The sequence below is a fragment of the Xiphophorus hellerii genome, chromosome 22 (assembly GCF_003331165.1).
Source record: "Xiphophorus hellerii strain 12219 chromosome 22, Xiphophorus_hellerii-4.1, whole genome shotgun sequence".
NCBI lineage: Eukaryota > Metazoa > Chordata > Actinopteri > Cyprinodontiformes > Poeciliidae > Xiphophorus > Xiphophorus hellerii.
Genome location: NC_045693.1, coordinates 15,131,622 through 15,138,844, shown reverse-complemented (window position 1 = coordinate 15,138,844; position 7,223 = coordinate 15,131,622).

Genomic DNA, 7,223 nt, shown 5'->3' with positions numbered 1-7,223 from the left:
AAGCCCTGTTGTTAAAGATAGGCTGGGAGAAATCATTAGTACATTGTGAGTAAGTTCAAATACTGTATTGATTTTGCAGATTCAGGTCAATCATCACTGTATTAAGGTTTAGAAAATAGAGTTGTAGTTTAAATTTCATTTAAACTGAAATTTTAAGTTTAAATGGGTGGTGCCTAAGATAAGGCTACTACACTTTTTATTGCTGACCAGGAAGACAAATTCAGCTGTTTAGATATAGTTACCTGATAAAAAGTCATAGTGTGAAAACTAAATGCCTTTCACAAGGCCTTTATCAAGACCAGATAACCCCAAAGCAGTTCACACTACATTCAGTCATTCACAAATTCACACACTGATCATATTGAGGTACATTATAGCCACAGCTGCTCTGGGGTAGAAGCAAGGCTGCTGTATAATTGGCACCAACAGGTTTTCTGACAACAACCATCAGACACGGTGGGTGAAGTGTCTTGCCCAAGGACACAACACCTTAGGCCCACAGAGTAGGGGTTTGAACCGGCAACCCACCGGTTACAGGACAAACTCCTGTCCTAGTAAACCACCATCACCCCTCAAAATATTAACGTGATTCTGTTGAGAGGCTTTGATCACCACATTTGTTAAACAGCTGAGTGCAGACTTGCAACTGGAGCTGCTTTGTGTTACTTTTCAACCTCTGAATAGTTTAACACTGTGTAAAACAAAAACAAGATCTTTTGTGAGACATCCTCATCTCATACTGAGAATAGCTGATTTACATTGAACTTTCCTTTTTCCTTTATTTTCTGTTTATCGGTAAATATAAGAAACATTTGCTAGGCGGTGCACTGTTGCTCTCTTTCTGTTGCGACTGTTGTGTAATGTTTAAGACATTGAAAGTTTGCTCACGACTAACGGTATTTGCAAGGCTTGGTGAGTTTTCGTACGTTTAGGCCTTCAAAAGCAACTTCACTTTGGAAAAGAATATGAACACCTTAATATTCAGGCCTTTGAAGACCTTTTTGCTGCTCATGCTTAATAAATCAGTTTTTATTCTGCTATGCTATGGCATTCAGAATACTAGAGATTCTTTTAAATGGGCCATCTCAAATTATCCAGTTACTTTAATCAATCTGGATTTACTAAATAACATCACCAACAGATGTTAGAAGTCCCATACTCCCAATTGAAGAGTCAGAAGGTTTTTTAAGAAATTCATTCTTCTGAGTTGATTTATAAAAACTTACAGAAAACACAAGACATATTGCAGACCATAACTTGACTGAAACTTTTTGGAATGTTTCCATTATCAGCACAAGATGTTAGTCAAAAAAAAATCTTGTCCAGATCTGGATGGGAACAAATGCATGGTTTAAGCTTCTCAAAACAAGGCCATGCTGTATGTTTCTTGTCATACAGGCTAAAAGTGGTAGAACAAGATAAAACAGCGGCTGCCATTTATTTTTAGCAACACAGAGCAAATCTTTCTTGCAGAATTGCTTTGGTTCTTGATTAATTGAGAAAAAAAACATTCTAAGTACTTTAACCCTGTGGTAAATACATAAACATTTCTTTCAAAGTATTCTGTGTTTTTTCAGTGTGTTACATCTAGATTTATGAGTTCCTCTGGTTCAACAATCCGGAAACCAATAAATGGATTGGACACAAATGTGGTGTGGTGATTATGGAGGACTCAAATGCTAACAAAGGGGGGGCAAAAAGTGAGACAAAAATAAAGGTGTATAGTAATAGAAGTTAATTCATGGTCTAAAGTTCAAGGTCCACAAATGCGACAAGGCATGAATGGAGATGGTGAAACCAAATTAATCCTAAAACAAACTGGGAGCAGTATAAACCAAAATCCTGCAGAGATGAGCAGTGGGGGACAGATGAACCAGCAAAGAAGAACAAAAAAAAAGCCTTAAAAACTTTCTGCAGATCTTGATAAAATGGTTTGAAAGGTAAAACAAAATCAATTCATGTTCATATTTGTGCAACTAAAGCTTCTAAACTAAATTTACATACCTAGTATTATTTTACCCCTTTTTTATGTCTCAATCTTTTGAGATAAAGTCTTTTGTGAGATATTCATGATGTCAGATGTCAATAACATATTAATCATGCCATCATTTAGTAATCGCAACATGATTTTCACCAGCTTGTTTTGAATTGTTTTATGATCTTTTTGCTTAGGCAAGCTGAATCTAAATGTGGCTGAGCTCTCAAAAAGCTGTTCATGTTGATATATTGTCGATATATTTTTAGGCTTTGCCGTCAGAAAGCAAAACAAATGTAATATTGTACTTTTCATCTGTAGCCACCAATGAGAACATGTTTTTCTTCACAAGAAAAATCTTGTTTATGTTTTCACATGCAATTCTAGTATGAAATGGGTGCTGTTATTTAAACTACTAAACGTGAATGCTATTCAAAAGAAACTGCACAACATCAAGAGTTTGTGTATAAATATGCAAAACCTGAAGGTTGAAAATATACAGTTAAATAACTGATTCATTTTTTCTTTATTTTAGAATTGTATGTGTGTGTTTTTTCATCAGTTTCAATAGTTTTCTGAGCTTCAGCCATCATACCCACAATAACAATGTTCATGGCGATCCATGCTGTTTGGATGGATATAATTCCCTGTCCTTGACTTCTGACCTTTAGATACAGCAGGGAGTGATATTATCTGTCTCTTAAGTGTTGATGTACATCATTTATAGTAATTAAACAAAAAATAACCCCTTTCACAACTTTTGCATCTCCAAAAACACTGAAAAAACAACGTTCAAGGTAAACATTCCGACACAAAATGTCCACTTCCCGTCTTTGTGCCTCAGTCTGCATATTTGTATGAAACTGGATTGCAGCAGTCAGCCAAAAGACAACATCAATCAGTCCGAGTAGCACAATGTAGGCCTTCTGTGTTGACGTCCCACTCAGATTCATAACTTGAAGGCCACATCAAAGCGTTCAATGACAAAGTCAATTAGGAAACTATTGTTAACATTCTTCTGAACAAACTCTAATCTAATATGATCACGTTACTATGATTTTCAACGTATTTTTGCAGCTTGCTTAAATTTTTAAATACCAACTGTTGCAGTCATAGGTTAGTCTTTAATCACTAAAATCCAAAAAGGTGTAAATTATGGAATTTTTATACTTTGAAGTGAATATTCTTCACTTCAAAGTGTCATAGACTTTTTTTAAACATACATTTACTAATAAATGTGAATGTGAGGGTACATGAACAAAAAGAGAGATGCTGTGAAGCAAATGAAGGAAACAAAGGTATTTACATACAAAAGTCAAACAGACATTATGCACACATGCAGTAGCTGGCCTGCTGCCATACACACAGATGACTGATGTTGCTAACTCCATGCAGGCTCCATCAGTCGGTGGGCTTTGCAGGGAGGTCCTCTGCTCTCTGTTGTTGCTGTGTCTGGTCCCTTGTTAGAGAATTGATGACACTGTCTTTGAAAACAAACAAGGCGGGAAGCTAAAAAGGTGGTCACTCACCACAGTTCTGTGACCCAGAGACACAGGGGCCGCAGCAACATGTGAGCAGCATGAACCCCCCTCCAACTACCCCTCATACCCAGGAATGCACAGCGCTGTGTGAGCACACGCTCTTGTTTGTGTTTCGGTGACACCACAGCTGGAATGTGAGTGTCTTGTGCCTGAATGTTTGCCTTTGTGTGTTGTCGTACTCCGTCATTGCAACAGTGACTTAAAACCCAAAACCCTATTGGTATTGTTCTTCCTTTTCACTAATATTTTGTTTTCCTCTGTGGCCCAGAGATGAATGTTGCACAGAGGGCGCCTCTGAGTGTTTGACTGAGTGACTCAGTGATTTAGATTTGAAAGACTCTCTCCCCGTGGGCACTGTCATGCCACGGGATAGTCCTGTCACTCCCTGCTCTGGCTCACACTTCACATCACAGCTCAGCCCGTAGCCCTGAGGCCTCCTGAGAGCATGCACAGCTAACCCTGCTGCTAGCCCCTAAGTCTTGTTTTGGAAGCTAAAATCCCATAATTGCAGGGTTGACAGCGATAGCTAACAGAAGACAACCTCACCTGGTTGTAAAGAATGAAAACATCTACTGTTAAAGTGTAGCTAAGAGATGAGTGGGGGGTGGGGTCGGCTGTGTAGAAAGTGAGTCGGCTACTATTTAAGGATAAAAAGAGAGAGAAAATAGTGACTGTGGTGTTTGGCAACCAGTACTGGGATTATTTGCACATCTTTTGTTGGTATGCTTTGCCGTGGGTTTGTAAAGCTTAAATCACATTAGTGGTTTTGATTACATGAATGGTGACATTAATATTAAAAAAAATAATAATTACAAAATAATATTAATAATTTCCAGAAAAACTTTTGAAATTAAAATAAAATTCTGAGAATTTAAAAATGTCACAGAGAACTTTCTGCTTTTTAGATCATTCATCACATTTTAATATCAACATGAGTAAATATAGAATGTAGTTTTTTAATGATATTTGAAAAATGAATCTTTTCCAATTCTTAAGTGAAGAAGTAATTACTCTCTGAATATAATAGAGATGGTACTTCTGTCACCATCATTTGTTTGTGTTAATGGTCTGGCAATTTCTTTTTTGCAGGAATAGTTTTAATTCATTCACAGTTGAAAATTAAAGAGGCATTTAGGATCATATCACCAAAACTCAATCAGACTTAAGTTTTGGCTTTGACTTATCCCTCAAAATTGTAATTTTGTTTTCTTCTAGCCATCTACAAGTGACTTTGCTGCATAACCTAAGCATGTTTCAACTGTATGTGACTCTCTCCCTAAAGATGCCATGATAGGGAGCAGTATTCATAAATTCTAAGATTCTAAAACCTAGCCACAGTGTTATCCACAAGTATTAGCTCCACCCAAGTGGGTAGTAAAGTTTTCTTACTGGGTAACACTGCTGGTCAGCAAGACACAAGGGGACAACCTGTTCTCATTGGACATAGAAAAGCAATAGAAGAGCATCCAGGGTAGGGAACTATATTAGCACTATTGGGTTCAAGTTCATATGAATGGCACTAAGGGATTCATTCCATTCACACTCATAATGATAAGAGATGTGCTTTAAAAATTTAAGCTTTCCTTTGAAAGTTAGGGGTCATGCTTTTCCTTGTCAGTCGTTTGGTGAAATCCTTTGCAAATTCCCAGAGCGCTGAAAATTAAGAATATGCACTATTTGGTTTCCCTGAAACATCTTATTCACATTAATTATTTATTTGTTGATTACATGTCCCTTCTGTCGTATCTGATCTGGCCTAATGGTGCTTTCAAATGGATAATGTGGGAACAAGTTGTGTTCTCTTTCTGTCTGAACTGTGCTGCAAAACCATTCTGTTCAGCTGACCTGCGGGCAATTCTCCAAATTCCATGATTGTTTCGGATGAATCGCATTATATAATGGAACTGTATGTGGGTGCGACCTGATATATCTGATAAAACAAAATGAAACTAAAATTACACCTTTTACTCACTCTGACTCATTCTGTTCTTGTTTTTATCTCATCTTTCCCTCTTGTTTTGAGTCTAGGAGTTGTCCTGATGACTAAGAAATCAAGCATTTACGTTTGTGAAAAGTAAGTTTTTTGCAATTTTGATGCAATGTTGCTTAGTCACTGTGCAAAAATCACGATAGCTCATTGAGAACCGGCTAAAAAAAGTTTAGTATTGAAATCCTAATATGATTTCATTCCATCTTTTTCTTTCTTTCCATCTTGGACTTTAAAATACTTTTGCTTCTACTAAATCCATAAATTAAAACCCATTGAGCTAAAAGAAAGAGTACAGTAATAAATTAAACAAGATTTAAATCAAAAGGATCATATTCTGTTTAACATTTATTGGTTTCAACTACAGAGCATTCCGTATTATCACTGAACCATGTTTTCTGTGATATCTTCATCGTAATAATGTATTTGTTTGCTCATTAATTCCATAGAAATATCTGCATAGGTTATTTGGTTTAAAAGACAAATATTTGAAACTGATTTCTCTCCATCTAACTGGCTTGTCTGACCTTAATTTATCAACCACTTCAGCTGCTGCAGACGGCTGTGGGGAGAAAACAGGAGAGCCAGTTTGTTTACATCATATCTCAGCCAAGGCCCTCAGGACAAAACGGATGAGGATACTTGCACACTGAAACAGAATTATATGCAGTTGCTCAATCGCCATATACAGCCAGACCATGCGGTTATCTGCGTCTGTTCAGCTTGGGAAGTACCTGACATTTATGATGGGGTGTCTGGTCTCTCCTTCTGAAAAACGCTAAGCCATCTCACATAACCTTTGCCCCTCAAGATACGTTATTTTGTCTAAACATCGAAATATCTGTGCAGGACTTCAAGATCTTAATAAAGTGTTTATATTCTTTGAACATTTTCACATTTCTTCAGATTGTGTCTCAATTTATCACAATGAAAACTTCATTGTCTGTTAGTGAGATCTTATCTAATAGATCAACAAAACATCCTGCATATATGCAGAAGGAAAAGTACAGATTGCCTTCTTTTAAAAGAAAAAGCTAAAAAAAAACCAAGAGTGCATTTTTTATTTCCCAGCTCTGATACTCATAAATAAAATCTAATGTGACCAACATGCACACCGCATAGCTATTTGTTCTGTACTCAACAAATCTGACGCTAGAGAGTGAAAAGAAGAAAGTTTTATTAAAAGAGGGTGAGAAGAAGTTCCATGAATCATTTACACAGAAAACATTTAGAAAAGCTGCTTGGCTCAGATGAAAACAAATTGTAAGTTTTTGACATATGCAAAATGGTACATAAAGGAGAAATCCTTTATTCTACACACTTTACAATCATGCACTACGTTGAGTAAAAATTCCACTAGATTTTTATGCAATAGAGGGCTGTGGTTGTGACCAGCATTCAAGGAGTGTGAATACCTTTTGGAAGGCATTCTAACTCATTTCATTATTTACTACAATTCAGATTTAATGTCCTGAAACAAAGTCCACAAGGCTCTATCACCACCTTGTGGTAGTAGATTTTATTGCAATAACAACCTGAACCACAAAGATTTGTATTTAGATTTGTCAGTCATGACTCGGAGGCGTTCATTGGTTAACAAATAGCTGTGCGGGTGTTTCTTTTTCGAACTTTAACCTGGCAAAAACCACTGACGACATGTTCATGGCGAAGTCCTATTGGTTAATCCACTCACACCCACTGTGACACTACTGAAAGCCGA